The sequence below is a fragment of the Ranitomeya imitator genome, chromosome 1, assembly GCF_032444005.1.
Source record: "Ranitomeya imitator isolate aRanImi1 chromosome 1, aRanImi1.pri, whole genome shotgun sequence".
NCBI lineage: Eukaryota > Metazoa > Chordata > Amphibia > Anura > Dendrobatidae > Ranitomeya > Ranitomeya imitator.
In genome coordinates, this window is record NC_091282.1 from 994,822,218 (window position 1) to 994,836,666 (window position 14,449).

A 14,449-nucleotide genomic window follows, 5' to 3' on the forward strand; every position below is an offset into this window, starting at 1 on the left:
GGGATCTGTGCTTGTTAGCATATTGATTAAAGAGTTGAGCAGCTGCTGAGGGTTTTGCTGGGCCATATTAAGTGATTGGCCGGAGGGAGCAGTACCGTCTACTAAGTATGGGGGAGGAGGGTTATGCCGGGTACTGTAAATTGGTTTGGTAATTTTTCTACAGGTTTATATAAGTTGGAATGTTGGGATAAAACAAAAGTTGTGGGAAATTCTGATTGTTACGGCAGCGGGACGCGAATGGAGAGGGCTAAGTAAGGGAGAGTGTTCGCAGTGGGCGGTGGAGCCCCAATCTTGATGAGAGGAAGAATGCAATGTATTGGGTGGGTTAGGGGGGGTAAGTTGGGAGTGGATAGGGGGGGTGGGAGGGTTTGGACAGCTCATACTTGGGAAACTGGATACTATGGATACTATGAAGGATGATGAGCCACATGATGGGGGATCGCATTAAAATATTGAGTTGGAATGTGGGAGGTCTGGCGGATAAAACCCGGCAGGCGGCAAGTCTGCAGTATGTTAGAGAACGGAAGGTCCACAAGGAGGATGTGGATGGTCAGTATGTGGTGGTGCAATGTAAAATAAATGGAGTGTTGATATGTATAGCGGCAATGTATATTCCGCCCCCATACTCGAGTAAGAAAATTGGAGAGGTGCTGGAGAGGGTGGAATGCTGGGGTCCGTTACCATTTCTAATTATTGGTGATCTTAATAATATATGTGACGACTTTTGGGATAAAAATAAAAACTCCCAGAATAGGACAGTGGGACACATTACTACGTTTGGGACTTATGTTCAAGAAGTAGGTATGATTGATCTATGGAGAGTTAGACATGTTGGGGAAAGGGGGTATTCATGTTATTCACCAGCTCATGATACTTTGTCCCGGATTGATTTGGCGCTGGGTAATCGTCTGTTGGATACGATGGTAGGGGATGTGAGATATTTGCCTAGGGCTCTTTCAGACCATAGTCCAGTAGGTGGAGTTTCGACCGTTGGGAACACGGACTGGGAGCAGGAGAGAGAGGAAGATTCACCCTAATTGGCTGCACAGTATAGATTTGGAAAAGATAAAACAGGAGTTGGCGGAATTTTTTGAGATAAATGAGGGAAGTGTAGATGCTCTAACTGTATGGGAAGCCATGAAGGCGTACTTAAGAGGGCTGCTGTTTAGGGATATTAGCAGATGTAAGCGGAAATCGAGAGCGGCAGAGAGGTTAGCGATTGATGGGTTGAGAATAGCTGAGGACGAGATGGTAATACTGGGTACTCCGGAGGCTGGGAAGAGGTTAAAGGCAGTTTTGTTGGGTTAGGCTGAAAGGAAAATGGAATTCATGAACCTGGCTTATTATCAGGAGGGTGAATCTGTGGGTGGCTGTGGGTGGTGGCTTCTGCCCAGAGAAATACTTCTTTTTTCCATTCTCTGGTGTCCGGGAGTGGTGTGAGTGTCTCTGAGACTCCAGAGATTTTAGAAGTTTTTGCGGATTTTTACACAGACCTGTATTCCTCTCGGGTGGATGGGTCGGTGGGAAACACGGTGGCGTTACTTGAGGCTGAGTGACACAGATAGAGAAGACTTGGATGCTCCCATCACGGAGGAAGAGCTGGGTCGGGCATTGCAATCTATGGCTAATGGAAAGGCGCCTGGGGTAGATGGATTTCCTGCCGAGATTTATAAACATATGGGGGAAGTGCTGATCCCTAGATTAAAGGCGGTCTTGGAAGAGGCTAGGAGTAGAGGGTGTCTGCCGGCATCCATGGGAGAGGCCATAATAGCGGTGATTCCTAAGGAGGGGAAAGACTTGAAACAGCCGGATTCATACCGGCCAATCTCCTTGCTCACTATCGATGTCAAACTTCTGGCTAAGGTGTTGGCGCTGAGGTTGGCGAGTGTCATCTCCAGCCTGGTACACCCAGACCAATCTGGCTTTATGCCTGATAGGTCCACTGCGATCAACCTATGGAGGCTATTTATGAATCTGCAGCTTAAATCCGACAACTGTGGCCAGAGAGTTATTGCATCTTTAGACGCCCATAAGGCGTTCGATAGTGTGGAGTGGGGATATCTCTGGCAGGTGTTAAGGAGTATGGGGTTTGGCCCGCAGTTTGTATCTTGGATTCGGCTGATGTACTCGACGCCGATAGCCAGGGTCAGGGTGAACGGGGAGTTATCACGGACTATACAATTAGCTAGAGGGACGAGGCAGGGGTATCCGCTCTCTCCTCTTTTGTTTGCTTTGGCTGTGGAACCACTGGCTGCTAAGCTTCGACGGTCTGATAAGGTGTCTGGGTTTAAATATGGGATGACTGAAGAAAGGGTGGCGTATGCGGATGACATTCTGCTATTTCTGGCTGACCCGGTTACTTCCTTGGAGGGAGTCATTGGGATTATTGAACGATTCGGCTCAGTGTCGGGACTAACGATAAACTGGAGTAAGTCTATCTTGTTTAAAGTAGACGATGCTGGTGAGGAGGGGAGTGAGCCGCTGGAGGATGGGCGACTGAAGGTGGTAAGCCAATTTAAATATCTTGGGATATGGGTTTCTATGCCTGTTACGGATTACATACATACAGTATTAATGTACTTCAGGTTTCCAAAGTATTTTCTTTATTTAAGAAAAGAAAACTTTGTTCTTTCTAAGCGAGAGAGCATGTGACCATATCCTTAGTTAAGAAGCACTTGGAACAATGGCAGTTTTTTTTTTCTGTGCACAATTAAAAATTGTGTCCAAAAGATGCTTTGTAATTGAAAAACAGGCATATGGGAGCAGAAATGCTACAGTAAATGTATTGGACATTATTTTAAATAGGTTGTCCAGGAATTTAGGATAGCTATTCAATATCAGATTGTTTGGGGTCTGTTCCCGGGCACCCCTCCATTCAGCAATTTTCACTTTGGGATCTACATTTTGTACAAAGTCAGAAGTACAGCACTGTACACTGTAGTAGGTTTTTTGGTTAAGGGAACCAGTCACCCCCAAAATGGAAGGTGAGCTAAGCCCACCAGCATCAGGGGCTTATCTACAGCATTCTGTAATGCTGTAGATAAGCCCCCGATGTGTCCTAAAAGATGAGGAAAAAGAGGTTAGATTATACTCACCCAGGGGCCGTCCCGGTCCGGTCCGATGGGCGTCGCGGTCCGGCGCCTCCTATCTTCATCAGATGACGTCCTCTTGTCTTCACGCTGCGGCGCAGGCATTCTTTGTCTGCCCTGTTGAGGGCAGAGTAAAATACTGCAGTGCGCAGGCGCCGGGCCTCTCTGACCTTTCCCGGCGCAACAGGGTAGACAAAGTACGCCTGAGCCGCAGCATGAAGACCAGAAGAGGATGTACTCGTACGAATATGGGAGGCCCCGAACCGTGACGCCCATTGGATTGGACCGCCCGCCCAGGTGAGTATAATCTAACCTCTTTTTCTCATCTTTTAGGATACATGGGGGGTCTTATCTACAGCATTACAGAATGCTGTAGATAAGCCCCTAATGCTGGTGGGCTTAGCTCACCTTCCATTTTGGGGGTGACAGGTTCCCTTTAAGCGCAGCTTATGCCACTTAGTTGAATAGGAGCTGAGATGCACACTGGTGGTGGTGGATGTTGGACCCCACAAATCTAATATGTAAATTGATGGTCTGGCCTAGGCATAGGACATTAAGTAATCAACAGTCTTTAACTCCTAATATATAATATTAGATTATAAAAGTTATTGCATGTGTTTAATTTCTAACAGGATCTGCTTCTAGGTCTCCAAGAAAAGATAGCCTTTTACTCCAGAACAAAGAGCCAAGCAATTTACAAACTATGTCAAAAGGCTTGTCTGCAAGTTTACCAGAATTGGATTCTGAGCCATGGAGTGAGGTGAAGAGAAGACAACGAACGTCTCCGCTAAAACCAAAGGTATGCTGCAAAGTAAATCCTGTTTGGGTGACATCATTGGGGTAAAACCTGGAAATACATATTGTGCTCTAAATATATTAAAACTACATGTATGGAACCAGTGAACTCCAAATGCTATCTAGAGGCATTTACTTGCCATGTTGGTAAAAAGTGCAATCCAGTAAAGCTCATGGTAAATTTGTTAACCTGTTTTGTTAACCCTTAGGATACACAGAGGCCATCCTCCCCAGAGTACTGTCCGGCCGCCCTCCCTCTGCTCCACCACTAAAAGAATAGCAGTGCTGCAAGGAGCTTCCCAGTCCCTCTCCAGCTCCTCATCAAGAGGGCGCTTGATCGAGGTGGACTGCATCGCCCCTCATACCTCTCCTGAAGAGGATCTCAAGCGGTGAGTCTTCTGGGGTAATTGGGGGCTCCCGAGTGCACCACATGCTCGGCCGCATCTTGCGGCCGGGCACCGCTAATTTAGTCCCCGGCTTCTGATTCTGCTAGGCCGCGGTCCGCCCACAGTGCACATCACACGTGAGGCCCCGCACACTGCGAGAAGTGCCCTCCAAGCTCTCGGCGGCCATCTTGCCACAACAGGGCACCACTTCTCACCGGTGTGGCATCTGGACACAGGACCTGGGTACATGCGCTGCACACTGACAGCTCCCATCCTTCTGAAGGCTCCGCTCTACACAGTGCTCCGTTTTTACTAGCCGCACAGTGCTCCGCTTTTACTAGCTGCAGAGCCTGCAAGGAGATTATCAGACAACATGTATCTGCCTAAACACAAAAAGTCTGCAAAAACGCATACAGTGTTCTTTACTTCCTGCACCTCCTGTCAGACTGCGCTACCAAGTGGGCATACTACCCTGCTCTGTAATGCTTGTGACCCTAAAAGCGCTCAGGAGCCCCCCGACGCAAACGAGCCCACGGTGACCAGTCCCCATGAGTGGGCTTTGTCACTGTCGCAGTCTATGGCTTCTTTGACTAAGGCTATTGAGTCCCTCCAGAATCCAACCAGGAGCAGGACCACTAATCCGCCTATTCAGGAGGATTCCCCTACAGCTGCGGAATCTTCAGCCTGCAGGGGCCGCTCTCATTCTAAGCACAAGCGGCCATCTAGGAAACGCGTCCATAGCTCGTCCCCCAGGCCCTCTGGTGCCTCGGCGTCTGGTAGCTCCGCTTCCCGCTCTTGCTCCCCAGGCACCTCTTCCGACCAGGACTCTGATCCTGAGTCCGATGGGCCTCTAGATGTGGAGTCGCCAGGTTATCAGAGCACTATAGATAGTCTCATTGAGGCCGTCAACCAGTCCCTTCAGGTTGACGAGGAACTGGGCGACTTCCAGTACGGATAATTCGGTGTCCTTCAAAAGAACTAAACGTACTCACAGGGTGTTTGCCAATCACCCGGAGTTCCAGGCCATAGTCCAATGACATAGGGAGCGTCCAGACAAACGTATTCAGGGCCAGCGATCTCTGGAGTCCAAATATCCCTTTTCTCCTGATCTCGGAAAACAATGGACAGAATCCCTTCCTGTGGATCCTCCTGTCTCACGTTTGTCCTCTAAAACTATCCTATCTGTGCCGGACGGCTCTTCTATCAAAGATCCCACGGACCACTTAGTTGACAGCCTCGCCCGTTCAGTCTTTGAGGCTTCAGGCTTGGCACTCTTCCCCCTCCTTCGCTGCTACCTGGGTAGCCAAAGCCATGGCTTTTTTGGCAGACTCTTTGCATAAGACCTTACAGAACAGCGACCTTTCTTCTGACATAGCGGAGCTTGCAAATCAGATCTCCTTGGCTGGCGATTACTTAGTAAACGCTTCCCTGGACGCTGCTAACTGCTCTGCACTTACGGCTGCTAATGCTGTGGCAATTGGGAGAGCGCAATGCCTGAGGAACTGGCGAGCGGACTCCGTATCTAAAAAGTCGCTCACATCTCTGCCATATCTCAGTGGCCGTCTTTTTGGTGAAAAACTGGACAAACTGATTTCCGACGCTACGGGAGGTAAAAGTACTTCCCTTCCCCAGCAGAGATTCATACAAACGTTCCGACGACAGCCACAGGCCCGGTTTCGGCCCTTTCGTGGAACCTACTCATGGCATTCATCGGCCAGTTTCCCTGGTTCGGGGCGCCGTGCCGCCAGAGACAAGAGCCCTCAGGCTTCATACAGGCCCAACCATTCCTGGAGGGGCTGCTCCACACAATCTAGGTCCAGGGGATCCAGACCCCAATCATCTTCTTTTAAATGACCCCCAATCCTGTCCGAACGACACCAGCAAAGTTGGCGGACGCCTTCTCTTGTTCCGTCATGCCTGGCTCGCTGTCGTTCACGACGAGTGGGTCAGGGATCTGGTGTCCTCTGGTTACAAAATCAATTTTCCCCCCCCCCCCCCTCCTCCAACCCAGTTTTTCGCTTCCCGCGCGCCCGAGCTTTTTCCCAGGCCATCCAGTCGCTCCGACAAGACGGAGTGATTGTCCCTGTCCCAGTAGACGAAAGATTCCACGTTTTTTTTTCAAACCTGTTTATGGTTCCCAAAAAGGATGGAACAGTAAGGCCCATCCTGGACCTAAAGCTCTTGAACAGATTTGTCAAAGTCCGTCATTTCAGTATGGAATCCATCCGCTCCGCCATTGCCTTGATGGAACACGGCGAACTCTTAGCATCCGTCGACATCTGGGATGCATACCTCCACATCCCAATCTTCCCGCCTCATCAAAGGTTTCTCCGCTTTGCCGTCGGAGAGGAACACTTTCAGTTCAGGGCCTTGCCTTTCGGCCTCACCACCGCCCCCAGAGTTTTCACAAAGGTCATGGCGGCTGTCATGGCCATTCTGCATTCTCGGGGCTTAGTCGTTCTCCACTATCTAGACAACTTACTGGTCAAAGGCCCATCCTTCCGAGCCTGCGAGGAGTGCATCCGCATTTCCTTGGATACTCTTTCTCGGCTGGGCTGGTTGATCAATTTAAAGAAGTCTTCCCTTCTTCCAGCTCAACGGATTTCCTTCCTGGGCATGACCCTGGACATGTCCCTAGGGTTGGTGCTTCTTCCTCGGGACAAGGTCCTGGCTCTTCAACAGGGGGTCTGGAAGCTTCTTCGGCCGTCCCCCTGCTCCATCCATTTCGGCATGAGGATTCTCGGAAAAATGGTGGCCGCAATGGAAGCGATTTCCTTTTGCGCAACTACACCTCCGCCCCCTCCAGCACGCTCTTCTGGACACATGGGACAGGAGTCCGTTTTCCCTCGACCAACTGTGTCCCCTCTCCCCTCGGGTCAGGCAGATACTCCAATGGTGGATGCTCCAATCCTCTCTTCTCCAAGGGAGGTCCTTCCTCCCGGTCCATTGGCTGGTAGTCACCACCGACGCCAGCCTACCAGGCTGGGGAGCGGTTTTTCGCCATCACACTGCGCAGGGAATCTAGACTCGTCACGAGTCTAGTCTTCCAATCAACATCCTGCAGATACGGGCGATCAGGCTGTCCCGAAACGGTTCCATCATCTCCTTGCAGGTTGCCCCATCCATATCCAGTCGGACAATGCCACGGCAGTGGCTTATATAAATCATCAGGGGGCACCCGCAGCAGAGCTGCAATGAGTGAGGTAGAACACATCCTTCGCTGGGCCGAACACAACCACTCTCTCATATCGGCCGTTCATATTCCCGGAGTGGAAAACTGGGCCGCGAACTTCCTCAGCCGGCAAGGCCTTCCCTCAGGAGAGTGGTCTCTCCATCAGGATGTATTCCAACAAATCTGTCTTCATTGGGGTACTCTGGACGTAGACCTGATGGCTTCCTGGTTCAATCCCAAGGTACCTCAGTTTGTGGCCCGGTCCTGGGATCCCAGAGTAATCGGAGCGGACGCGCTAGTCCTTCCCTGGAGTCAGTTTCACCTCCCTTACCTCTTTCCCCCCTGCCCCTGCTCCTCAGTCATCAGGAAGATCAGGGCAGAGGGTGTCACGGTAATTCTCATCGCCCTGGATTGGCCTCGCCGGGAGTGGTATGCAGAGCTGGTCCAGCTCATCGCAGACGTTCCTTGGCGCCTACCAGATCGCCCTGATCTACTTTCTCAGGGCCCGATCTACCACCAGAACTCATGGGCCCTGTGTTTGACGGCTTGGCCGTTGAATCCTGGGTTCTGACTCAAGCGGATATTTCCCGCAAGGTTGTTTCCACCTTGATCAGTGCCCGAAAGCCGGTGTCATAGCGCATCTACCATCGGACCTGGAAGATCTTTTTTGATTGGTGCAGAAGCAGAGGTCGCCCTCTGATGGTTTTCAACATCCCTACCATCCTGGATTTCCTCCAATCCGGTCTGGACTTGGGGCTTTCGCCGAGTTCCCTTAAAGGGCAAGTCTCGGCCTTGTCAGTCCTTTTTCAGCGAAAAATCGCTTCCAAACCTCAGGTCAGAACGGTCTTTCAGGGAGTCTCTCACGTGGTGCCTCCATACAAGGCACCGCTAGAGGCTTTGGACCTTAATCTGGTCCTAGGTGTCCTACAGGAATCTACCTTTGAGCTGTTGCAGGACATCTCTCTGCATCTCCTTTCATGGAAAGTGGCTTTTCTCGTCGCTATTACCTCGATCAGACGAGTCTCTGAGTTGGCGGCTCTTTCCTGTAGGACGCCGTTCCTTACGTTCCACCGGGACAAGGTAGTTCTCCAACCGTCCGCTACTTTCCTCCCGAAGGTGGTGTCTTCCTTCCACCTCAATGAGTACATCATCCTTCCGTCTCTTTGCCCTGCTCCAACGCACCACGTGGAGAAGGCTCTTCACTCCTAAGGATCTTGTCAGAGCCCTCAGGAAGTATGTGTCCAGGTCGGCGTCTTTTCGACAGACGGATGCTCTGTTCGTGCTCCCGGCGGGACACCGGAAGGGACTGGCCGCCTCTAAGTTGACAATTGCCAGATGTATTCGGTCGACTATTCAGGAGGCTTACCGTGTCAGAGGCAAGCCTATCCCTGCGGGCCTCAGGGCACACTCCACTCGGTCGGTGGGTGCTTCCTGGGTCATTCAGAATCAAGCGTCTGCAGAGCAGGTTTGCAAAGCTGCGACCTGGTCTAGCCTGCACACCTTTTCAAAGCATTACAATGTCCATACTCAGGCATCTTCAGATGCAAACCTGGGTAGGCGTATTCTGCAGGCAGCCATAGCGCACCTGTAGTCAGCAGGTGCCATAAGTTTACACTGTTGGGTTGTTATTCCCCACCCAGGGACTGCTTTTGGACGTCCCACGGTCCTGTGTCCCCCAATGTGGCGATGGAGAAATAGGGATTTTTGTGTACTCACCGTAAAATCCTTTTCTCCGAGTCACTCATTGGGTACACGGCACCCACCCTTGTCTGGCTTGTTGCCTATAATAAGTGTTCTAGTCTCTGACATGTTGTTATGGTTAAGAGTTTTTTTGTTAATCTCCTACTGCTTTGCTACAAACTGTTATTATCCGGAGCCAGTGGGCGGTGTATACTGCAGAGGAGGAGCTAATCCTTTTTTGTATTTACTTAGTGTCAGCCTCCTAGTGAAAACAGCATAAACCCACGGTCCTGTGTCCCCCAATGAGTGGCTCGGAGAAAAGACTCTTGGTCTTCCTTTCCTGGGGCGGTCCTCATGTGATCCAGTTTCTTTGTAGTGCTTGATGGTTTTTGCCACTGCACTTGGGGACACTTTCAAAGTTTTCCCAATTTTTCAAACTGACTGACCTTCATTTCTTAAAGTAATAATGGCCACTCGTTTTTCTTTACTTAGCTGCTTTTTTCCTGCCATAATACAAATTCTAACAGTCTATTCAGTAGGACTATCAGCTGTGTATCCACCAGACTGCTGTTCAACACAACTGATGGTCCCAACCCCATTTATAAGGCAAGAAATCCCACTTATTAAACCTGACAGGGCACACCTCTGAAGTGAAAACCATTTCCTGTGATCACCTCTTGAATCTCATCAAGAGAATGCCAAGAGTGTGCAAAGCAGTCATCAACGCAAATTTTCAGTTGTTTCACACTTTTTTGTTAAGTATATAATTCCACATGTGTTAATTCATAGTTTTGATGCCTTCAGTGTGAATTTACAATTTTCATAGTCATGAAAATGCAGAAAAATCTTTAAATGAGGCGTCCAAACTTTTGGTCTGTTATAAATATATATATATATATATATATATATATATATATAGTCACTTCCGTCTGTCTGTCTCGGTTATTCATTTGCTGATTGGTCTCGCCAGCTGCCTGTCATGGCTGCCGCGACCAATCAGCGACGGCACAGTCCGGAAAAAAATGGCCGCTACTTACTCCCCGCAGTCAGTGCCTGTCGCCCGCATACTCCCCTCCGGTCACCACTAACACAGGGTAAATGCCGGTGGTAACGGACCGTGTTATGCCGCGGGTAACGCACTCCGTTACTGCCGCTATTAACCCTGTGTGTCCCCAACTTTTTACTATTGACGCTGCCTATGTGGCATCAATAGTAAAAAATGTATTGTTAAAAATAATAATAAAAAAACCCCTGCTATACTCACCCTCCGTAGTCGCTCGCGCCGGCCACCATCTTCCGTTGCAGGTTCCGGTAGCAAAGATGGTATGGGAGAAGGACCTGCCATGTCACGGTCATGTGACCGCGACGTCATCACAGGCCCTGCGCGAGAAGGACCTGCCATGATGTCACGGTCATGTGACCGCGACATCATCACAGGTCCTGCGCTCATACGAACCCTGGGACCGGAAGCTGCCGTGGACTAAAATGGGCCCTGGGAAAGGTGAGTATATGTTTATTTTTTATTTTTTAACCTGTGACAAACCTGGCTGGGCAATATACTACGTGACTGGCCAATGTACTATGTGGCTCTGTGCTGTATACTACTTCGCTATGCAATATACTACGTGGCTCTGTGCTGTATACTACTTCGCTGTGCAATATACTACGTGGCTCTGTGTTGTATACTATGTCGCTGTGCAATATACTACGTAACTGGGCAATATACTACGTGGCTCTGTGCTGTATACTACGTCACTGGGCAATATACTACGTCACTGGGCAATATGCTACGTAACTGGGCAATATACTACGCGGCTGAGCAATATACTACGTGGCTGGGCAACATACTACGTGGCTAGGCAATATACTACGTGGACATGCATATTCTAGAATACCCGATGCGTTAGAATCGGGCCACCATCTAGTGTGTGTATGTGTATGTATGTATGTGTATGTATGTATATGTGTGTATGTGTGTGTATATATAATATAATATTTTTTTTTTCCCCATTCTTTGCAGTTGGAATTAGGGAGGTTTCCATTGCTTTGGTACATCAGGGGGTCTCCAAACGCCACATGGCGCCCGCCATTGATTCCAGGCAATTTTGCGTTCAAAAACTCACTGTGCTCTCTCCCTTCTGAGCCCTAACATGTGCTCAAACAGTGACTTTTCCCATCATACCGCCCCTCCCCCATATCGGCTTACTCTGGAGAAAATGCACAACAAATATTGTGGTCCATTTTCTCCCGTTACCCTTGTGAAAATAAAGTTTGGGTCTAAAGTAAATTTTTAGTGAAAAAATAAAATGTTAGTTTTTTTCTTTAAACATTGATTTAGTTCTCATGAAGCACCTGAAGGGTTAATAAACGTCTTGAATGTGCCTTTGAGCACCTTGAGTAGTGCTACTTTTGGGTATTTTCTGATATTAATCCCCCAAAACTCGCTTCAAATATGAGGTGGTCTCTAAAAAAAAAAAAAAAATTTGTAAGGGTATGGTCCCACGGTCAGGAATGGCTCAGTATTTGCTCGGTATTTGATGCATGTGAAATCTGCATCTGAGGTCACCGGCAGGTCACCTGCGTTTTTTTATGCATTTTTCATTGCATGCGTTTTGTCACTTGAAATAAAGCTAATTAAAAGCTGGCTTCTGGGAAGGAATGAAAAAAAGTGATTTCCTGTTTGCAGATATATTGGGGTATGTTCCCACTGTCAATAAACGCTGCAGGTTGGACGCTGCGTAGTCCCGCAGAGTCCAACCTGCAGCTGCCTGATATTACAGCATAGTGGATGGGATTTTAAAAAAATCCCATACCCACTATGCATGCACTGATGCCCGTGGCTCACCCGCAGAGATGGTCATGCGGCGTCTTTCCAGACTGCAACATGTCAATTTATGTAGTGGAGACACTCAGTCTCCGCAGCGTAAATTGCCCATAGACTTTCATTAAATGCGGTAAAACTGCATTATTTTCCTAATCACAGCTGCATTCCTGCATTTAATGCGCATTACTACACATGTCAACTAATTTACATAGTGGTGAATCTTGTGACACAGCCGGAAGTACACGACACAGGAAGTGGAGGAAAGCACAGAGAGGTCCCCTCCTTTTTAATAAATAATAATAAAAAAAAATGGCGTGGGGTTTTTCCCTATATATGTTAACCAGCCAGAGTAAAGCAGGCTACTGGGGCTGGTGTTTCGGGCTGGTAAGGATCCAATAGCCATGAATCTTATCAGACTGATAATACCAGGCTGCAGCAGTCTGCTTACCTTGGATGGATGGCAAAAATAGTGGGATCCGCTCCAAAAGAATAAAACAGGGTGGGGTCCCCCTATTTTTGTTAACCAGCCAAGGAAAAAACAGACAGCTGGGGCCTGGTATTTTCAGGCTGGTGAGGCCCATGGATTTTGGCCCTCACCAGCCTAAAAATAGCAGTCTGCAGCCACCCCACAATTGTCACATTCAAAGATGCGCCAATTGTGGCACTTTATCCAGCTCTTCCCACTTGCCCTGTAGGGGTGGCAAGTGGGGTTGATGTCACCTTTTTATTGTCCAGTGTCATCAAGCCCACAGCTTGGTAATAGAGAAGCATCTATAAGACATCTATCCAGTACTAATCCTATAGTTACACGGTAAAAGACACAGCCAGAATAAAGTCATTTAATTGAAATAATGAGACTCCTTTAATATTCTTAATTAAACCATACTTGCGCTCATTCCACCGAAGCTCTCGATCTCTTGTAAAAGAAATAAAAAGGCAACAATATACCATACCAGTCTGCTGAGATGCTCCATAGTGTCCCATGACGAGTCCAGCTCTGCTACATCTGGATGGTGGCATTATTGCCACCATCCAGCCTGACATCCAGACACAGCGGAGTTTATATATGACCACCAGAGTACTGTCTCCGGTGGTCATCTGCACTACAGTTCTTACTATCAGTTGACTGTGAGAACTTAGCAAGTGACCGGAGATAACCCAGGCGGTCATGTGTGCTACAGTTCTCACGATCAGCTGACCGTGAGAACTTGGCAAGTGTATCCGTTTTTTTCATAAATAAACGCAAGTCATATTGAAGAAATTTTACCACTAACATGAAGTAAAATAGGTCACGAAAAAATATTCTCAGAATCACTGGGACCCGTTGAAGCGTTCCAGGTTTATAATCTCCTAGGTCCAGAATCCCCAGTGTCCCTCCCAGCTACAAGACCGAAGACCCCACGTACACCACATCTTCAAGATCCCACTAAAACTTCAAGGTTTTATCCTGTTGTGAAATATGCTAAATCTATTGATGACCAGGTAAAACAGACAAAAACATTTGTGTAGTTTTTGTTTTTTGGTTCTCCCACCCCATTATACTACTGTTCCATGAAACGCATGAACTTTTCATGTACCATACTTCTATTACAGCATACTTCTATGGTAGACGTTGACTTGTAAAGCTTGTGTTGCCTATATGAACGTAGCAGTCAGAATTGTGATTTATTTATTTATTTATTTTTTGCACGTATGCTAGCTCGCCGGAAATATGCTAGCAAAGTAATTAGTTTCAGCCAAGATCAATTGGGTTGAATACCTCATGAACCTTCATTGTGTGATTCTGTGATGTGGATTAGTCGTCTGACTTCCGGTCACTTGCAGGATGACTTTACCTCCTTTTCAAATCACTCTTTGCAACTCTGATTTATCAACTTGCCCAGTTCAATCTTCCTTGTTCCTCTGTAAATCCCCACATGCAATTGAGGATGAGTCTATGCACTAATTTTTGTTGCAGGGCCCCCCTCAAAAAAATCTCCCATTCCGGTCTGCTTATTAGAATGTTGTGTGCAGAATCTCCAGTGTAGTTCCAATAGAAGAGGCTTCAGCCTATCTCTTCCACTACCTGTTCAAGAGCTGACTGGGAGAAACCTATTAAAAGCTGTAGCCAGGGAAATGGCATGAAGGTGCATAACATAGCATACACTGAAACCAGTGAATAAGAACCGCTGCCCTCTAAAGCTATCATTGCTGTTTGGTTGGAGCAATTAAAATGTTATAAGACTCAGCCCTATTTCAAAAGCATCTTGTAAAATATATTCTTCATTTGATGAACCATTTCAGAAGGGTAGGCAAAATTTAAAAGCTAGATAACCTATTGCAAATCATGTAAAACCAATGTTGAGCGCATACATGAGTGCTAGGAATCTGCTTTAAAGGGATTCCTATCAGCACAAAATGACTGTTCAAAGCAAGCAGAGGCACTCTATGCATCCCTGGTGTGGCCAACCTGTTCGGTGCACCTTCCAACCTACCGTATATACTTGTGTATAAGCAGAGTTTT